The sequence below is a fragment of the Arachis stenosperma genome, chromosome 6 (assembly GCF_014773155.1).
Source record: "Arachis stenosperma cultivar V10309 chromosome 6, arast.V10309.gnm1.PFL2, whole genome shotgun sequence".
In the NCBI taxonomy this organism is placed as follows: Eukaryota; Viridiplantae; Streptophyta; class Magnoliopsida; order Fabales; family Fabaceae; genus Arachis; species Arachis stenosperma.
This window is the reverse complement of record NC_080382.1, coordinates 106,216,495-106,238,610: the sequence shown is the minus strand read 5'-3', so window position 1 is coordinate 106,238,610 and position 22,116 is coordinate 106,216,495. Positions and strand designations below refer to the sequence as shown.

The 22,116-nt window shown below is 38.7% G+C and overlaps 1 non-coding gene across 1 annotated transcript; it reads right to left on the bottom strand.

The window, feature by feature from the left end:
- Positions 1 to 21,312: 21,312 nt before the first annotated feature.
- Positions 21,313 to 21,420, bottom strand: LOC130938146 (small nucleolar RNA R71). Its single transcript, XR_009069323.1, has one exon. It is a non-coding gene; the product is annotated as a small nucleolar RNA R71 (small nucleolar RNA).
- Between the last annotated feature and the right edge of the window lie 696 nt (positions 21,421 to 22,116).

The window sequence follows — 22,116 nt, the reverse complement described above, 5'->3', positions numbered from 1 at the left end:
GCCTGTTCTACTGTTAAGCGTGATGGTACAGATGAAACTTCTATTCTGTTAAAATCCTTCCCGTTCTCTCTTGAGGAAAAGGCGAGAGAGTGGTACTACAGTCAACCTGGAGCGATTGTTGCTAACTGGGATATGCTTAGAAGAGAATTTTCGGAAAAATACTTTCCAGCTGAAGTTACTGATAGATTGAAGAAAGAAATTTCCATGATTATTCAAGGCAAATCCAAGACTCTCTACGAATATTGGGAGCACTTCAACAATCTTCTGGAAGCATGTCCCCACCACATGATTGATAAGTTAGTGTTGCTCGGCTACTTCACACAGGGCATGAAGCCTCAAGATAAGACCACATTGGAAGGTACTAGCAATGGGTCTATGAAAAAGTACAAGACCACTGATGAAGCGTGGCAATTGATCAGCGACTTAGCTGAATCCACTAGGAATCACAGGAAGAGGCAAAGCCATGCAAAAGCTGTTACAGAGGTATCCTCTAGCAGAGAGACTACTGCTCTAACTCAGAGTATTTGTGAAATGACCAACTTACTGAAGCAGATGCAGTTGAATCAACAACAAGCTCAGTAAGCTCAGCCTTCCCCACCACAACAAAGCTAACAGTTGGTTCCACAAAGAGTATGCGGGATCTGTGCTGATTATATTCATTATACTGATGAATGTCTGCAGCTCCAACAGGAAGACAACACTGTGGCAGCCACTCATAACTTCTATGACCGTCCAAATCAAGGATACAATCAAGGTGGCAGCTACAACCATGGATGGCAGGACTATTCCAACCAAGGTTGGAGAGATAATTCTAACCATGGTTAGAGGGACAATCATAACAGAGGAGGCAGAAAAAACAATGGAAACCAGAGGTGGAATAACAATAACAACATCAGACAGCAAAATCAGAATCAAGCCTACAGAGCACCTCATCTAAGGCAGCCCCAAGCATCTCAGCAAACCCCTTAGATCACTTATCCCTCTTCATCTTCTAATGATGAGTTACTACAATCTATTGATCGGAGACAGCAGGCCATGGAAAACAACCTTGCTTCTATTCTAAATGGTCTGAACTCCACCTTGCAAGCTTTTGTCTCACATATTGGATCACTAAATAACTCCAATAACCAGCCTTTGAGCTCCAGTGGAATCCTCTCTCAACCATTACCCAACCCCAAGGGTGGCATCAATGCCATCACCTTGAGGTCCAGAACCACATTACAGAAGAGGAACCATGAAGAGCCAAGCCCACCAGAACACACTCCAGCTGAAGATGTAGTGGAAGTGAAAGATGCTGAAGAGGAAGAGGACGTACAAGACATAGTTGAAGAAGAGGAAGCTCAACTACAGAATGAAGCACCAAGGGATGCTGAAGCCGCAGATAACGACCGTCCTATTCCCTTTCCACAACTCACAAGGAAGCCTAGGAAGCAGATAGAACTTGATCCCAAAATGGTAGAAATATTCAAAAAGGTTGAGGTAACTATTTCCCTTTTTGATGTTATTCAACAAGTACCTAAATATGCGAAGTTTCTAAAGGATTTATGTATACATAAAGATAAAATTAATAAATTAGAAAATATTCCTTTAGGTAGTTCTATCTCTGCTTTAATGGAAGGTATACCTGAAAAATATAGTGATCCAGGTCCATGTATGGTTAACTATACCATTGGAGGTGTGATATTTTCTGACTGCATGTGTGATTTAGGAGCGTGTGTTAGTATAATGCCTTTGTCTATATATGATACCTTGAGGCTCCCTCCCTTAAAAAGGTCGGCAACTCGTTTTGTGTTAGCAGATAAAAGCATTATTACAGTGGTTGGAATTACTAAAGATGTATTAGTGAGCATTAAGGGGCTCACATTTCCCATTGACTTCAATATCCTGGAAATGCCCCCTAATGACTCAGGGAGGCCATCATCAATCCTGCTTGGAAGACCATTCTTGAAGACTTCAAAGTTCAAGCTGGATGCATTCTCAGAAACTTACTCTTTGGAGATAGATGGCAGAATAGTGAAGTTCAGTTTAAATGAACCTATGAAGCACCCTTCGAAAGATCATTCTATCTCCCAGTGTGACATCATTAATGAAACTGTAGTTGAAGTTCACCAGGAAGAATTAGAAGAGATGTACATAGGGCAAGGTCCAAGTGTGGGGACACTTTCTGAAGACAATGAGAGCACTTTGCCATTTTCACCAGCCCCAGATGCTCCAAAGCCAAGCCATGAGTAGAAAATAGAATTAAAGCCCCTTCCTCCACACCTCAAGTATGCTTACCTTGAGGACAAGCAAAAGTTTTCAGTTATCATTGCAAGGGAGCTCACTTTCCAACAAGAAGAACAACTGCTTAGTGTATTGAGGACGCATAAGAAAGCAATTGGATGGAGCTTGGCAGATATAGTAGGTATCAGCCCTCAAGTTTGTGAACACTGTATATTCTTAGAAGAGGGAGCAAAGCCTGTCCGTCAACCCCAAAGAAGATTGAATCCCACCATCTTAGAAGTTGTCAAGAAAGAAGTGACCAGGCTACTTGAAGAAGATATCATTTACCCCATCTCAGATAGCGAATGGGTCAGCTCAGTGCAAGTGGTGCCCAAGAAGTCTGGAGTCACAACAATAAAAAATGAGCGGGGAGAACTTCTAACAACCAGAGTGCAGAATTCATGGAGAGTTTGCATTGACTACAAGCATCTCAACCAAGCCACTCGCAAGGATCATTACCCCTTGCAATTCATTGATCAGATGCTTGATCGCCTATCAGGTAAATCCCATTATTGCTTTTTAGATGGTTATACAGTCTATTTTCAAATTCATATAGCTCCTGAAGATCAGGAAAAGACTACTTTTACATGTCCTTTTGGAACTTATGCTTATAAGAGAATGCCCTTTGGCTTATGCAATGCACCGGCTACTTTCCAAATGTGCATGATGAGTCTTTTCTCTGACCTTATTAAGAATTGTATGGAGGTTTTTATGGATGATTTTAGTGTATATGGTTATTCTTTTAGCCTTTGCTTGGATAGTTTATTTAGAGTGTTGGATAGATATGTTAGTACGAACCTTGTATTGAATTTTGAAAAATGTCACTTTATGGTAAAACAAAGGATTGTACTAGGACATGTTGTGTCTAATACTGGCATTTCTATAGATCCAGCAAAGGTGGACGTTATTTTTAGTTTACCTTACCCCTCCTCCGTGAGAGAAGTTCGTTCGTTCCTTGGCCATGCAGGTTTTTACAGGAGATTTATTAAGGACTTTAATAAGGTAGCATTGCCTTTATCCAGATTGCTGCAGAAAGATATTGAGTTCGAGTTCAGTGAAAGTTGTAAGCAAGCTTTTGATAAGCTGAAAACTGCCTTGACTCAAGCTCCAATTGTGAGAGGACCAGACTGGAGTCAGCCATTTGAAATTATGTGTGATGCTTCCAATTATGCAGTAGGAGCGGCGCTGGCTCAGCGTGAAGGTAAGAATCCTTTTGTAATCGCTTATGCGTCTAAGACTTTAGACGCTGCTCAGTCTAAATACACTACTACTGAGAAAGAGCTTCTTGCTATTGTTTTTGCTCTTGATAAATTACGAGCCTATTTACTTGGTGCTAAAGTAGTAGTGTACTCAGACCATGCCGCTCTAAAATATCTATTGGCTAAAAAGGAATCCAAACCAAGGCTTATACGTTGGATACTGCTACTATAAGAATTTGATTTAGAAATTAAGGATAGGAGTGGTACCCAGAATCTAGTGGCAGACCACTTGAGTCGCCTTGAGCACATTAAGGATGACTCCTCTCCTATAGATGATAATTTTCCATTTGATAACCTGCAAGCAGTATCTGAAGTAGTCCCTTGGTATGCACCTGTAGCTAATTATCTAGTTAGCCACACTTTTCCTCCATATTTTACTAATCATCAACGAGACAAGCTGAAAAGCGAGTCCAAATATTATATATGGGATGATCCATATTTATGGAGGTGTGGTGCTGACCAGGTAATTAGATGGTGTGTGCCTCAATCCGAATTCCAGTCCATTTTAGAGGCCTACCACTCATCTGAGAGTGGAGGACATTTCGGCCCTCAAAGAAAAGCTAGAAAAATTCTAGACTGTGGATTCTGGTGGCCTACTCTTTTTAAAGACGCTGCTGAATTTTGTAAATCTTGTTCCCCTTGCCAAAGGTTTGGTAATATATCCAAGAGGGATGAGATGCCTCAACAGATTATGCTTTTCTGTGAAATTTTTTATGTTTGGGGCATTGACTTCATGGGTCAATTTCCAAATTCTAATGGTTACTTTTATATATTGTTAGTTGTAGATTACGTTTCTAAATGGGTGGAAGCAATTCCTACCCACACTGATGATGCTAATACTGTTTTTTTCTTTGTTAGAAACTATATCATTTGTCGCTTTGGATCACCACGAGAAATCGTGAGCGATCAAGGCACCCACTTTTGTTACAGGAGACTAACAGGATTACTGAAAAAGCATGGGATAATTCATAAAGTAGCAACAGCCTACCATCCCTAAACTAATGGGCAAGCCGAGGTGTCTAACAGAGAAATAAAGCGTATATCGCAGAAGATAGTCAAACCTCATAGGAGAGACTGGAGAACCAGGCTACAAGATGCACTCTGGGCATACAGAACAGCATACAAGACACCCATTGGGATGAGTCCCTTCCGCTTAGTTTATGGAAAAGCCTATCACCTCCCAGTTGAGGTAGAGCACAAAGCCTTTTGGGCAGTGAAAGAATGCAACATGGGATTTGAGAAAGCCGGAGCTGAAAGGAAGTTGCAACTGCAAGAATTAGAAAGCCTTCGCCTAGAAGCTTATGAGAACTCCAGGCTGTACAAGTAAAAGATGAAGGCTGTGCATGATAAGCACATCAAGAGGAGAGAGTTCCAACTTGGGGACTTAGTCCTCCTTTACAACTCCAGACTGAGGCTCATGCCAGGCAAGTTGAGGTCAAGATGGGAAGGTCCCTAAAAAGTAGAGAAGGCGAAGCCATACGGAGTTTTCCACCTGAGTCATCCTTCAAGCTCTGAATTCATCAAAGTCAATGGACATCACTTAAAGCTATATGATGATGAGAAGATGAAGAAAAACAAGGAGCTAGAGATCTTCCTCTTGGAGGATCCACCAACAGCAAAAGACTGAGCTAGTGGAGCGTCCAACTTAAGGACGTTAAAGCAAAGTGCTGGGTGGGAGACAACTCACCATGGTATGATCGTTCCTTTCTCTCTTCTTCATTTTCTTTTTCAATAACTCTCCTCATTATTAGTACATATAGTTTGCATCTTCATTTGCACATTGCATAAAAAAAAGCACGCGACGCGTCCGCGTCACAGGTGCATAAGGAAGAAAAGAAAAATTGAACAGAGAGTCACGCGAAAGTGTGGCTGGAGGCGTGCCTTTGGCACAAACTCGCCCACGCGACCGCGTCACTAACGCATTCATGTCGTTTGCGAAATAGCCTCCCCACGCGTCCGCGTCACCCACATGAACGCGTGGCCCTGTAAAATCGACGTAAATGGGTGTATGGCAGAAATTTATGATGGAGCTGGGCTGGAATGGTGCTAAAAGCACAAAGCCCCATCGCGCGAACGCGTACCTCACGCGTCCACGTCATTTTCAAAAATAGCCATTCACGCGATCGCGCCAACCACGTGAACGCGTCACCCTAAAATTTGGCAAAATGAGTTTCAAACAGAGAGTTGCGCGAACACGAGGCTGCTCTCGCACCAAAAGCACAAATCAAACCACGCGACCGCGTGACCTACGCGTTTGCGTCACTTGAAAGCACCGCACACCACGTGACCGCGTCACTCACGCGTCCACGTCACATGCGCACACAGCTTATCCAGATCAGCCAAATATCTTATCTTTTCTTCCCCAAATCATGATTTTTCTTATCCCTTCTTATTTCTTTCTTCTTCCTTCTTCCTTCTTTCTCACCTTCTACTTCCTCTTTTTCACCACCATTATCAAGTTTTTTCTTTTCTTCTTCCCTCTTTACTTTTCTCTTCTTATTCTTATGTTTTCTTCTTCTTTTTCTTTTTACTTTCATTATCTATGTTTTCTTTTTCCTTTTTCTTCTTAAACCCTTTTTTTGTGTTGGGAATTTATTTGGGTCATTATTTTCTATATTTTGCTTGTGGATTATTCAGGAATTGTTTGACAATTATATATTCTTTTTTATAGGATTGCTTGCATGTTCAATTTAATACTTTCAATAACTTATTTACCATGCATGCTAAGTGTTTGTAAAAAATCCCGTATGGCGTGATGCACTACTTTTATGTTATCCTACTTTAATGCCTGTTTTTCACAAAACCCTTTTTATATTTTATTAATTATATATAATTGTCCATACAAGCATATTGTTAGTTTGACATACTTAATAATCTAACTTGGACATTGAATGCTTGATCCATCTTACTCATGCCTTTGCCGGCATGCCAATAAACACCTTGCATTCAATTGTCATCACATGCACTTGCTATAATTCCATTGATGGACTTTTCACATGTAGTCTAGATCATGTGTTAACAACATCCTTCTTTCCCGTGCATTGATTATCACCTATACCGTTGATGAGCGTATATTTTATACGCTTTTTGGGGGTGTTTTCACATAGTTTTTAGTAGGATCTAACTACTTTTTAGTATATTTTTATTAGTTTTTATGCAAAAATCACATTTCTGGACTTTACTATGAGTTTGTGTGCTTTTTTGTGATTTCAGGTATTTTCTGGCTGAAATTGAGGGACCTGAGCAAAAATCTGATTTAGTGGCTGAAAAAGGACTGCAGATGTTGTTGGATTCTGACCTCCCTGCACTCGAAATGGAATTTTTGGAGCTACAGAAGTCCAAATGGTGCGCTCTCAATTGCGTTAGAAAGTAGACATCCAGGTCTTTCCAGCAATATATAATAGTCTATACTTTGCCCAAGTTTAGATGATGAAAACTGGTGTTCAACGCCAGCTTTCTGCCCTATTCTAGCGTTAAATGCCAGAAACAAGTTACAATCCAGAGTTAAACACCAAAAATAGGTTACAAACTGGCGTTTAACTCCAAGAATAGCCTATGCATGTGAAAGCTTCAATGCTCAGCCCCAGCACACACCAAGTGGGCCCCAGAAGTGGATTTTTGCACTATCTATCTTAGTTTACTCATTTTCTGTAAACCTAGGTTACTAGTTGAGTATAAAAACTACTTTTAGAGATTTATTTTGTACCTCATGACATTTTACATCTAAATTTGTATCTTTGACGGCATGAGTCTCTAAACCCCATGGTTGGGGGTAAGGAGCTCTGCTGTGTCTTGATGAATTAATGCAATTATTTCCATTTTCTATTCAATCACGCTCGTTTCTATTCTAAGATGTTTATTCGAACTTCAACATGATGAATGTGATGATCCGTGACACTCATCACCATTTTCAACCTATGACCACGTGCTTGACAACCACTTCCATTCTACCTTAGATTGAATGGATGTCTCTTGGATTCCTGGCTCATGAGTTTGACTGCCTCTCCTTACAATAGAGCATTCAAATCTGTGAGATCAGAGTCTTCATGGTATAAGCTAGAATCAATTGGCAGCATTCCTGAGATCCGAAAAGTCTAAACCTTGTATGTGGTATTTCGAGTAGGATCCGGGAAGGGATGACTGTGACGAGCTTCAAACTCATGAATGTTGTGCGTGGTGATAGACGCAAAAGGATCAATGAATCCTATTCCAACATTAGTGAGAACCAACAGATGATTAGCCATGTACATGGACTCTTTTCATTGAGAGGACGGCTGGTAGCCATTGACAACGGTGATCCACCAACATACAGCTTGCCATAGAAGGAGACCTGCGTGCGTGAAGAAAAAGACAGTAGGAAAGCAGAAATTCAAAGGACAGGGCATCTCCAAAACTCCAACCCATTCTCCATTACTGCGTAACAAGTATTCATTCCATGCTCTTTCACTTTTCACAATTAAAACTAAGAACCACTATTGATATCCTGACTAAGAATAATAAGATAACCATAACTTGCTTCAAGCCGACAATCTCCGTGGGATCGACCCTTACTCACATAAGGTATTACTTGGACGACCTAGTGCACTTGCTGGTTAGTTGTGTGGAATTACATAGTGTGTGTGTGTGTAATTTTCGTGCACCAATTTTTGGCGCCGTTGCCGGGGATTGTTCAAGTTTGAACAACTGACGGTTTATTTTGTTACTTAGATTAGGAAAAATTTGTCTTTTTGGTTTAGAGTCTTTTACTTTCTTTTCCAAAAAAAAAATTCTTCAAAAATATTATTTTTCTCTATTAATTGTTAGTTTCTCATTGAGTCTAGTTGCATGTTTTAAGTTTGGTGTCCTTTGTGTTTTTGTCATCTAAAAAATAGTTTTTATCTGTTCAATCCTTGCATTTGTTGAATGTGTCTATTTTCTTGGGAATAGTTGCCACTTTGAGTCTTTCTTTCTAAAATCTTTTTAAAAATAATTTTTCTTTGATTAAATCTTATGCCAAATCTTAAGTTTGGTGTTCTCTTGTTAATTTTTCTTTAGTTTTCGAAAATTTTATTTTGGTTTTCTAAAAATTTTAAGTTTGGTGTTCTTTCTTTTGTTCTTGTTGTTCTTGTGAGTCTTCAAAGTGTTCTTGAGTCTTCTTTGTGTTTTGATCTTAAAATTTTTAAGTTTGGTGTACCTTGGTGTTTTCCTTCCAAAATTTTCGAAAACAAGGAACATTGGATCTAAAAATTTTAAGTCTTGTGCCTTTTGTGTGTTTTTCTTTCATAATAAAATTCAAAAATAAAAAAATCTTTTCCTTTAATTGCTCATAATTTTTGAATCCCTTGGGTTGACTTGGTCAAAATTTTTCAAATCATATCCTTTTAAGATTTTTAAAATCATATCTTTTTCAAAAACATCCTAACCACTTTCTCTCTCCTCTTTTTTTCGAAAATCCTCATAAAATATTTTCAAATCTTTTTTTATTATTTATTTTGTTTTTTTTATTTTATTTTATTATTTCAAAAAAAATGTTATAAATAAATATAATAAAATAAATAAAATAAATCCACATCATCTCCCTTTCTCCATCATGGACCTAAGTTAAAATGAACAGTCCAAAAGGACTCTGGGGTCATATGCTAACCCCACTACTGCTTCATATAGGAGTAGTATATGTATACCCTTCATCGAAGTCAGTAGTTTTGAGTTGAATCCTCAGCTCATTATCATGGTGCAGCAAAATTGCTAGTATTCTGGTCTTCTACAGGAAGAACCTACTGAGTTTCTGGCACAGTTCTTACAAATTGCTGACACAGTACATGATAAAGATGTAGATCAGGATGTCTATAGATTATTACTATTTCCATTTGCTGTAAAAGACCAAGTTAAGAGGTGGTTAAATAACCAACCTAAAGCTAGCATAAGAACATGAAAACAGTTGTCAAACAAATTCCTGAATCAATATTTCCCTCCTAAGAGGATGACACAGCTAAGGCTGGATACCCAAGGCTTTAAACAAGAGGATAATAAATCACTTTACAATGCTTGGAAGAGGTACAGAGAGATGCTAAGGAAATGCCCCTCTGAAATATTTTCAGAATGGGTGCAGTTAGACATCTTCTACTACGGGCTTACAGCAAAAGCTCAGATATCTCTAGACCACTCAGCTGGTGGATCTATACACATGAGAAAAATAATTGAAGAGGCTCAAGAGCTCATTGATACAGTTGCTAGAAATCAGCATCTGTACTTAAGCAGCGAGTCCTCCAAAAAAGAAGAGGCTAAGGCAGTGTCTACTGAACTTAGTCCTCTAGAACAAGTTGCTGAAATCAATAAGCATTTATGTTATCTGACAGAATAGTTGGCAAAATTTAAAGAGATGTTACAAGACACTAAGGATGCTAACAGGAACATGGAAGCACAACTTGACTAGACAAGACATCTGTTATATAAACAAATAAAAAAAGAGTGCCAAACAGTTCAATTAAGGAGTGGAAAAACATTGAATACCTCAACTCAAGGCAGCAGAAAGCCAAGAAAAGAACAAATAATAGAGGATGAGCAGACTGCTACCCAAAATCTCTCTAAGGACAGTAAAAGCCCAGAGAGGAATGATTCTGGCATTCAAATACCAGAAAAGGGTGAAAAACTGGCGTTAAACGCCCAGTGGACGCCCAGTTATGGCATTCAAATGCCAGAAAAGGGAGAAAAATTGGCGTTAAACGCCCAACCCATGTTCAGTTCTGGCGTTCAAACGCCAGAAAAGGGAGGGAATCTGGTGTTAAATGCCAATCTAGCCCCTAATCCTGGCGTTCAAATGCCTATGAGGGGTCAGACACTTGCAAGTACTGATAATAACTCCCTCAAGAAGGCTTTTCAGCCTACCTCTGTAGGAAATAAACCTACAGCAACCAAGGTTGAAGAATACAAAGCCAAAATACCTTATCCTCAGAAACTCTGCCAAGCGGAACAGGATAAATAATTTGCCCGCTTTGCAGACTATCTCAGGACTCTTGAAATCAAGATTTTGTTTGCAGAGACACTTGAGCAAATACCCTCTTATGCTAAGTTCATGAAAGAGATCTTAAGTCATTAGAAGGATTGGAGAGAAACTGAAAAAGTTGTCCTCACTGAAGAATGCAGTGTAATCATTTTAAAGAGCTCACCAGATAAGCTTAAGGATCCTGGAAGCTTTATGATACCATGCACATTAGAGGGTACCTGTACCAAGACAGTTCTATGTGATATTGGGGCAAGTATCAACCTAATCTCTGCATCCACTATCAGAAAACTTGGCTTGACTGAAGAGGTCAAACCAACCAGGATATGTCTTCAACTTGCTGATGGCTCCATTAAATACCCATCAGGCGTGATTGAAGACATGATTGTCACAGTTGGGCCATTTCCCTTTCCCACTGACTTTGTAGTGCTGGAAATGGAGGAGCATAAGAGTCTCATTCTAGGAAGACTTTTCCTAGCAACTGGATGAACCCTCATTGACGTCCAAAAAGGGGAAGTAACCCTGAGAGTCAATGAGGATGAGTTTAGGCTGAATGCTATTGAAGCAATGAAGCACCCAGACACATCAAAAGACTACATGCGTGTTGATATTATTGACTCCCTGGTACAGGAGATCAGTATGGTTGAGAGTCTCGAATCAGAGCTAGAGGATATCTTTAAAGATGTTCAGCCTGATATGGAAGAACCAAAGGAAATAAAAGAACCTCTGAAAATTCCTCAGGAAGAGGAGAAATCTCCTAAACACGAGCTCAAACCACTACCACCATCCCTAAAATATGCATTTTTGGGAGAAGGTGAAACTTTTCCTGTAATCATAAGCTCTGCCTTAGAACCATAGGAAGAGAAAGCACTAATTCAGGTGCTAAGGACACACAAGATAGCTCTTAGGTGGTCCATTATTGATCTCAAGGGCATTAGCCACCAGATGCATGCACAAAATCCTATTGGAGGATAATGCCAAACCAGTGGTTCAACCAAAAAGGCGGCTGAATCTAGCCATGAAGGAGGTGGTGCAGAAAGAGGTCACTAAATTACTAGAGGCTGGGATTATTTATCCCATTTCTGATAGTCCCTGGGTGAGCCATGTCCAAGTTGTACACAAAAAGGGAGGCATGACAGTGGTTCATAATGAAAAAAATGAATTGGTTTCTACACGAACAGTTACAGGGTGGCGTATGTGTATTGACTAGAGAAGACTCAATACAGCCACCAGAAAGGATCATTTTCCTTTACCATTCATAGACCAAATGCTAGAAAGGCTAGCAGGTCATGACTATTACTGCTTTTTGGATAGCTACTCAGGTTACAACCAAATTGCAGTAGATCCCCAGGATTAAGAGAAAACAGCATTCACATGTCCATCTGGAGTATTTGCCTACAGAAGGATGCCCTTTGGTCTATGTAATGCACCAGCAACCTTTCAGAGATGCATGCTCTCTATCTTCCCTGATATGGTGGAAAATTTTCTGGAAGTCTTCATGGATGACTTCTCAGTATTTGGAGACTCATTCAGCTCCTGTCTTGATCATCTAGCACTTGTTCTGAAAAGATGCCAAGAGACTAACCTAGTTTTAAACTGGGAAAAATGTCACTTTATGGTGACTGAAGGAATTGTCCTTGGGCATAAAATTTTGAACAAAGGCATAGAGGTGGATCAAGCTAAGGTGGAGGTAATCGAAAAATTACCACCACCCACCAATGTTAAGGCAATCAGAAGTTTTCTGGGACATGCAGAATTCTACAGTAGGTTTATAAAGGATTTTTCAAAAATCGCAAAACCTCTGAGTAACCTGCTAGCTGCCGATATACCATTTGTCTTTGACACAGAATGTTTGCAGACCTTTGAGACTCTGAAGGCTAAACTGGTCACAACACCTGTCATTTCTGCACCAAATTAGACATTACCATTTGAACTAATGTGTGATGCCAGTGACCATGCTATTGGTGCAGTATTGGGATAGAGGCATGACAAGCTTCTGCACGTCATTTACTACGCCAGCCGTGTTTTAAATGACGCGCAGAAAAATTACACAACCACAGAAAAGGAATTGCTTGCAGTGGTTTTTGCCATTGACAAGTTCAGATCCTATTTGGTAGGATCAAAAGTGATTGTGTATACTGACCTTGATGCTCTTAAATATCTACTTACAAAGCAGGATTCAAAACCCAGGCTCATAAGATGGGTGTTTCTTCTGCAAGAGTTTGATATAGAAATAAGAGACAGAAAAGGGACAGAGAATCAAGTAGCAGATCACCTGTCCCAGATAGAACCAGTAGAAGGGATGTCTCTACCCCTCACTGAGATCTCTGAAACCTTTCCGAATGAGCAACTCTTTGCTATTCAGGAGGTGTCATGGTTTGCAGACATTGCAAACTATAAAGCTGCAAGATTCATTCCCAAGGAGTTCAGCAGGCAGCAAAAGAAAAAAACTACTTTCTGATGCGAAATACTACTTGTGGGATGAACCATATCTCTTTAAGAGATGCGCAGATGGACTAATCTGTAGGTGCGTGCCTAGAGAAGAGGCGCAGAAGATCATATGGCATTGCCATGGATCACAATATGGAGGATATTTCGGAGGTGAGCGAACAGCCACCAAAGTCCTCCAATGTGGGTTTTACTGGCCTACAATCTATAGAGACTCCCGAGAGTTTGTATGTAGCTGTGATAGTTGCCAGCGAGCTGGTAATCTGCCTCATGTTTACGCCAGGCCTCAACAAGGGATCTTAGAGATTGAGTTGTTTGATGTATGGGGTATTGACTTCATAGGGCCTTTCCCACCATCACACTCAAATACTTACATTCTGGTGGCAGTAGACTATGTATCTAAATGGGTGGAGGTAATTGCAACACCCAATAACAATACTAAGACAGTACTGAAGTTTCTCCAGAAACATATCTTTAGCAGATTTGGTATCCCTAGAGCTCTAATCAGTGATGGAGGCACTCATTTCTGCAATAAACAGCTTTATACTGCCATGGTCCGATATGGAATTAGCCACAAGGTGGCAACTCCATATCATCCACAGACCAATGGGCAGGCTGAAGTTTCTAATAGAGAACTAAAAAGAATCTTGGAACGGATTGTAATTTCCCGTAGAAAGGATTAGGCAAAGAGCTTGGATGATGCTCTATGGGCATACAGAACAGCATTCAAGAATCCTATAGGAACCTCTCCATACCAGCTTGTGTATGGGAAAGCCTGTCACCTGCCTGTAGAACTGGAGCATAAAGCCTACTGGGCAACCAGATTCCTAAACCTTGATGCCAAATTAGCTGGAGAGAAAAGATTGCTCCAGCTAAATGAGCTAGAGGAATTCAGACTCAATGCTTTTGAAAATGCCAAAATTTACAAGGAGAAAGCAAAGAGATGGCATGATAAGAACCTGTCATCTAGAGTCTTTGAGCCAGGACAAAAGGTTCTGCTGTTTAACTCTAGGCTCAGGCTATTCCCTGGGAAACTAAAATCCCGATGAAGAGGACCATATGTGATTACAGGCATGTCACCATATGGATATGTAGAGCTTCAGGATATTGATTCTGACAAAAAGTTCATTGTTAATGGACAAAGAGTCAAACATTATCTTGAAAGCAATTTTGAGCAAGAATGCTCAAAACTAAGACTAGATTAAAGCTCAATAGAGAGACAACAAGTACAAGAAAACTCCATCAAAAGGAGGGCGCAGGAGTTCCTCCCAGAAATCCATCATATTGACTACTGGACCCGCCTAGAAGCATCTGTCACCAAGCTGCAAGAAACTATGGATCAAATTAAGGAAGAACAACAAAATCAAAATAGTATAATCTGCAAACTGCTTAAGGAACAGGAAGCAAGGGCGTGAACTACAGGAGCTGAAGCGCCAAAAGCTTTCTCTTGAAGGTCCAAACAACCCACAAATTGAAGGAGCATCCATCTCCCAAAATAAAGGTTGTTGAGTCCTAATCTTAATTCTGTGATAACTTCTGCTATTAGAAATCTATCTTAGGAGTCATATGAGTAGTAGTAATTAGTATTTTTATTTTTTATTTTTATCATCTCCAAGTAAGCTATAATTTATTTTTTTCATCATCATTAGACATGAATAAAATAATAGATATTTTTAGAATAAGGAGGCAATTTTTTTTCGAGTTCTTAATAAGAAAAATTCAAATTATTTATATGTGGTGGCAACACTTTTTGTCTTCTGAATGAATGCTTAAACAGTGCATATTTTTGGATCTTGTTGTTTATGAATTTTAAAACCGTTGGCTCTTGAAAGAATGATGAAAAAGAGAAATATTATTGATAATCTAAAAAATCATAAAATTGATTCTTGAAGCAAGAAAAAGCAGTGAAAAAAAGGCGAAAAAAAAAAGAAAAAAAAAAGAAAAAGCCAATAGCCCTTAAAACCAAAAGGCAAGGGTAAAAAGGATCCAAGGCTTTGAGCATCAATGGATAGGAGGGCCTAAAGGAATAAAATTCTGGCCTAAGCGGCTGAACCCAGTTGTCCATAACCATGTGCTTGTGGCATGCAGGTCCAAGTGAAAAGCTTGAGACTGAGTGGTTAAAGTCGTGATCCAAAAGAGTGTGCTTAAGAACTCTGGACACCTATATTTGGGGACTTTAGCAAAGCTGAGTCACAATCTGAAAAGGTTCACCCAGTTATGTGTCTGTGGCATTTATGTATCCGGTGGTAATACTGGAAGACAAAGTGCTTAGGGCCACGACCAAGACTCATAAAGTAGCTGTGTTCAAGAATCAACATACTAAACTAGGAGAATCAATAACACTATCTGAATTCTGAGTTTCTATGGATGCCAATAATTCTAAACTCCAAGGGATGAAGTGAGATGCCAAAACTGTTCAGAAGCAAAAAGCTACTAGTCTCGCTCATCTAATTAGAATTGAGCTTCATGTAAAACTCTGAAATTGCCTCTTGATCTTCGTGCTATCCTATTTTATTTACCTAGTTGCTTGGGGACAAGCAACAATTTAAGTTTGGTGTTGTGATGAGCGGATATTTTATACGCTTTTTGGGGGGTGTTTTCACATAGTTTTTAGTAGGATCTAGCTACTTTTTAGTACATTTTTATTAGTTTTTATGCAAAAATCACATTTCTGGACTTTACTATGAGTTTGTATGTTTTTCTGTAATTTCAAGTATTTTCTGGCTGAAATTGAGGGACCTGAGCAAAAATTTAATTTAGAGGCTGAAAAAGGATTGCAGATGCTGTTGGATTCTGACCTCCCTGCACTCGAAATGGAATTTTTGGAGTTACAGGAGTCCAAATGGCTCGCTCTTAATTGCGTTGGAAAGTAGACATCCAGGGCTTTCCAGCAATATATAACAGTTCATACTTTGCCCAAGTTTAGATGACGCAAACTGGCGTTCAACGCCAGCTTTCTGCCCTATTCTGAAATAAGTTACAATCCATAGTTAAACGCCAAAAACAGGTTATAAACTGGCGTTTAACTCCAAGAATAGCCTATGCACGTGAAAGCTTCAATGCTCAGCCCCAGCACATAACAAGTGGGCCCCAGAAGTGGATTTCTACACTATCTATCTTAGTTTACTCATTTTCTGTAAACCTAGGTTACTAGTTGAGTATAAAAACTACTTTTAGAGATCTATTTTGTACCTCATGACATTTTACATCTGAATTTGTATCTTTGACGGCATGAGTCTCTAAACTCCATGGTTGGGGGTGAGGAGCTCTGCTGTGTCTCGATGAATTAATGCAATTATTTCTGTTATCTATTCAATCACGCTCGTTTCTATTCTAAGATGTTCATTCGCACTTCAACATGATGAATGTGATGATCTGTGACACTCATCACCATTCTCAACCTATGAACGCGTGCCTGACAACCACTTCCGTTCTACCTTAGATTGAATGGATGTCTCTTGGGTTCCTGGCTCACGAGTTTGACTGCCTCTCCTGACAATAGAGCATTCAAATCCGTGAGCTCAGAGTCTTCGTGGTATAAGCTATAATCAATTGGCAGCATTCCTGAGATCCGGAAAGTCTAAACCTTGTTTGTGGTATTCCGAGTAGGATCCAGGAAGGGATGACTGTGACGAGCTTCAAACTCATGAAAGCTGGGCGTGGTGACAGTCGCAAAAGGATCAGTGGATCTTATTCCAACATTAGTGAGAACCAACAGATGATTAGCCATGTACATGGACCCTTTTCACTGAGAGGACGGCTGGTAGCCATTGACAACGGTGATCCACCAACATATAGCTTGCTATGAAAAATTTAATGATTGGACACTTTTGTCAACAAAAAATTATTTTTTATGGTTACTTACAATATTAGTTTTATTTGTTTATAGTCAGTTTTAATATTGCTTAAATCTTTCTTGATTAAAAATGACTATTTACTTCTTTTAAAATATATTCTTAAAATATCTCAGCTAATAAACTTCTTAAAAATATTATAAAAATATATTTGATTAAAAGTTTAAAAAATATATCTTTTATTTTTTATATATTATGTATATAAAAATAAAAATATTTTAATGTTATAATTTTAACATATATTTTTGGAACATATTTTAACTAAGAAAAATGATTTAGCATCTTAACTCATCATCGTAATTATTCTATTAACTTTTAAATAAAAAAAGTTTTGAATTTTTAAGTTCCAAATTAATAAATGTGTTTATGTCTAACAAAATTTTATCTGATTCAGCGTGACCTTATCATAAAAAAAAGTGGTAATAGCAATTCTCAGATTGAGTACTGAGTAAATGAATAAAAATTAAGTATAGGTCATAGTTAATTTAATGATAATAAAAATTAAAAGGGATATATAATTTAGAACAAACTCTTTAAGATATATAAATATTACTTTACAAAGAAAAAAGAAATAAAAAATAATTTAGAACTAACATTATAGTATATGGAATGGATTTAGATAATTTTGTTTAATAATAAAATTGGTTGAAAAGTGAAATATTTTTTATCAAATTTATAAAAAATATATATTATGTATAAAATTTTGTGCAGTTTTTTTATTATTTAAAAAAAATTTACTTTTCATTAAAAGATATCGTAATATTACCCGTGAATTAGTTATTAGTTCTACAATGTATGTAATAATCCTACTAAAGAGAAGGAAGGGGACACATCCTATGCGATTACATATAGATCGATCTTTTGGAAAATAAATATGTCAGTATGATGCGACACTTTTTCCATCGTTTTCATTCCACCATTTCATTATGAGACACCGGAAACCTCTGTCACAATGTTTATTGATGAGCGGATAATTTATACACCTTTTGGCATTGTTTTTAGTATGTTTCTAGTAGGATTTAGTTAGTTTTTAGTATATTTTTATTAGTTTTTAATTAAAATTCACTTTTCTGGACTTTACTATGAGTTTGTGTGTTTTTCTGTGATTTCAGGTATTTTCTGGCTGAAATTGAGGGACCTGAGCAAAAATCTGATTCAGAGACTGAAAAGGACTGCAGATACTGTTGGATTCTGACCTTCCTGCACTCGAAGTGGATTTTCTGGAGTTACAGAAGCCCAATTGGTGCGCTCTCAACGGCGTTGGAAAGTAGACATCCTGGGCTTTCCAGCAATATATGATAGTCCATACTTTGCCCAAGATTTGATGGCCCAAACCGGCGTTCAAAGTCAACCTCAGAATTCCCAGCGTTAAACGCCGGAACTGGCACCAAAGTGGGAGTTAAACGCCCAAACTGGCACAAAAGCTGGCGTTTAACTCCAAGAAGAGTCTCTACACGAAAATGCTTCAATGCTCAGCCCAAGCACACACCAAGTGGGCCCGGAAGTGGATTTTTATGTCTTTTACTCATCTTTGTAATTCTTAAGCTACTAGTTCCCTATAAATAGGACCCTTTACTATTGTATTTTTCATCTGGAGATCTTTGAATCTTTTGATCACTGGGAGGCTGGCCTCACGGCCATGCCTAGACCTTGTTCTTATGTATTTTCAACGGTGGAGTTTCTACACACCATAGATTAAGGTGTGGAGCTCTGCTGTACCTGGAGTATTAATGCAATTACTATTGTTCTTCTATTCAATTCAGCTTGTTCTTGTTCCAAGATATTCATTCGCACTCAAGAACTTGATGAATGTGATGATTATGTGACGCTCATCATCATTCTCACTTATGAACAAGTGACTGACAACCACTTCTGTTCTACAAGCAAACAAGGCTCTAATGTTTATCTCTTGGGTTCTTTAACCGGAATCTTCGTGGTATAAGCTAGAATTGATGGCGGCATTCAAGAGAATCCGGAAGGTCTAACCCTTGTCTGTGGTATTCTGAGTAGGATTCAATGATTGAATGACTGTGACGTGCTTCAAACTCGCGATTGTGGGGCGTTAGTGACAGACGCAAAAGAATCACTGGATTCTATTCCGACATGATCGAGAACCGACAGCTAGATAGCCGTGCCGTGACATGGTGCGTTGAACATTTCCACTGAGAGGATGGGAGGTAGCCACTGACAACGGTGAAACCCTTGCATACAGCTTGCCATGGAAAGGAGTAAGAAGGATTGGATGAAGACAGTAGGAAAGCAGAGAGACGGAAGGGACAAAGCATCTCCATTCGCTTATCTGAAGTTCTCACCAATGAATTACATAAGTATCTCTATCTTTATCTTTATGTTTTATTCATATATCATCCATAACCATTTGAGTCTGCCTGACTGAGATTTACAAGGTGACCATAGCTTGCTTCATACCAACAATCTCCGTGGGATCGACCCTTACTCGCGTAAGGTTTATTACTTGGACGACCCAGTGCACTTGCTGGTTAGTTGTACGAAGTTGTGTTTATGCCATGGTATTGAGCACCAAGTCTTTGTGGCCATTACTAGGGATTATTTGAGTTGTGAAAAGTAGTGATCACAATTTCGTGCACCAAGTTCTTGGCGCTGTTGCTGGGGATTGTTTTGAGTATGGACAACTGACGGTTCATCTTGTTGCTTAGATTAGGTATTTTTCAGAATTCTTAAGAATAAGTTCTAGAGTTTCATGATGATCTGTTGAAGTCTGGCTGGCTGTGAAGCCATGTCTAAACTTATTGGACCGAGGTTTCAACTTATCATCACAAGAGCTTGTTGATTTCTATCAATCTTGCTATTGGAGCAATGATCTGCTAAGGCTTGGCTGGCCATTGACCATGTCTAGTGTTTTGGACCGAAGCTTTCTTTGAAAGCTTGGCTGGCTGTGAAACCATGTCTAATTCCTGGACCGAAGTCTTAGACTAGCATTGCAATGATCCCTGGAATTCTCATTAAGAATTTTGATACCTTTATTTTCTTAATTTTCGAAAAAACCAAAAAAAAATTTACAAAATCATAAAAACCAAAAATATTTTATGTTTCTTGTTTGAGTCTAGTGTCTCATTTTAAGTTTGGTGTCTTGCATGCATTGTTTATTTGATCTTGGTTCTATTTTCAAGTCAATAATACAGGGAACTGAAGATTCAGTACATGCAGCAGAGGAATTATACAGAAAAAGCTGGGCGTTCAAAACGCCCAGTGAAAAAGGAAAAACTGGCGTTTAAACGCCAGCCAGGATACCTGGCTGGGCGTTTAACGCCCAAAAGGGTAGCAAGTTGGGCGTTAAACGCCAGAATGTGCACCATTCTGGGCGTTTAACGCCAGGATGGCACAAGAGGGAAGATTTTGTTTTTAATGCAAATTTTTTTTCAAGTTTTCAAAGTTTTTCAAAATCAAATCTTTTTCAAAACATATCTTTTCAAATCAAATCTTTTTCAAAATCAATTTCTTTCCTTTTTCAAAGATACTTACTAACAATTAATGATTTGATTCAACATTTCAAGTATGTTGCCTTTTCTGTTGAGAAAGGTTTAATGTTTGAATCATATCTTTTCTTGTTAGCCAAGTCATTAATTTTTTAAAATCAAATCTTCTTATATTGTTTTTCAAATCATATCTTCTCAATCATATCTTTTTAAAACCATAACTTTTAAATCACATCTTTTTCAAAAAAGTTTTCAATCATATCTTCTTCAAAATCTTTTTCAAAATGTTTTTTTTTAATCTTTTACTTAATTTTCGAAAAATTTCTTCCCCTCTTTTCACATCCTTCTATTTATGGAGTACCACTCCTCCTCAATGCACAATTCGAACTCTATCTCACTAAGTTCGAATTCTTCTACCTCTTCCTTCTATTTTTCTGTTCCTCTGACACCTCAAGGAATCTCTATACTGTGACATAGAGGATTCCATATTTTCTTGTTCTTTTCTCTTTCATATGAGCAGGAGCAAAAACAAAAGCATTCTTGTTGAAGCTGACCCTAAACCTGAAAGGACCTTGAAGCGAAAGCTAAGAGAAGCTAAAGCACAATTCTCTGTAGAGGACCTAACAGAAATCTTCAAAGAAGAAGAACCCATGGCAGCCGAAAACAACAACAATGCCAACAATGCAAGGAAGGTGCTGGGTGACTTTATTGCACCTACTCCCGACTTCTATGGGAGAAGCATCTCTATCCCTGCCATTGGAGCAAACAACTTTGAGCTTAAGCCTCAATTAGTTTCTCTAATGCAACAGAATTGCAAGTTCCATGGACTTCCATTGGAAGATCCTCATCAGTTTTTAGCTGAGTTCTTGCAAATCTGTGACACTGTCAAGACTAATGGGGTTGACCCTGAGGTCTACAGACTTATGCTATTCCCTTTTGCTGTAAGAGACAGAGCTAGAATATGGTTAGACTCACAACCTAAAGAAAGCCTGAACTCTTGGGGAAAGCTAGTCAATGCCTTCTTGGCAAAGTTCTTTCCACCTCAAAAATTGAGTAAGCTTAGAGTGGAAGTCCAAACCTTCAGACAGAAGGAAGGAGAATCCCTCTATGAAGCTTGGGAAAGATACAAACAATTGATCAGAAAATGTCCTACTGACATGCTTTCTGAATGGAGCATCATAGGTATTTTCTATGATGGTCTGTATGAACTGTCCAAGATGTCTTTGGATAGCTCTGCTGGAGGATCTCTTCATCTGAAGAAGACGCCTACAAAAGCTCAAGAACTAATTGAAATGGTTGCAAATAACCAATTCATGTACACTTCTGAAAGGAATCCTGTGAACAATGGGACAAATCAGAAGAAAGGAGTTCTTGAGATTGATACTCTGAATGCCATACTGGCTCAGAACAAAATATTGGCCCAACAAGTCAATTTGATTTCTCAAAGTCTGTCTGGAATACAAAATGCACCAGGCAGTACTAAAGATGCTTCATCTGAAGAAGAAGCTTATGATCCTGAGAACCCTTCAATGGAAGAGGTGAATTACATGGGAGAATCCTATGGAAACACCTATAATTCTTCATGGAGAAATCATCCAAATCTCTCATGGAAGGATCAACAAAGACCTCAACAAGGTTTCAACAACAATAATGGTAGAAGAAACAGGTTTAGCAATGGCAAGCCTTTTCCATCATCTTCTCAGCAACAGACAGAGAATTCTAAGCAGAACCACTCTGACTTAGCAACCATGGTCTCTGATCTAATCAAAACCACTCAAAGTTTCATGACTGAAACAAGGTCCTCCATTAGGAATTTGGAGGCATAAGTGGGACAGCTGAGCAAGAAAATTACTGAACTC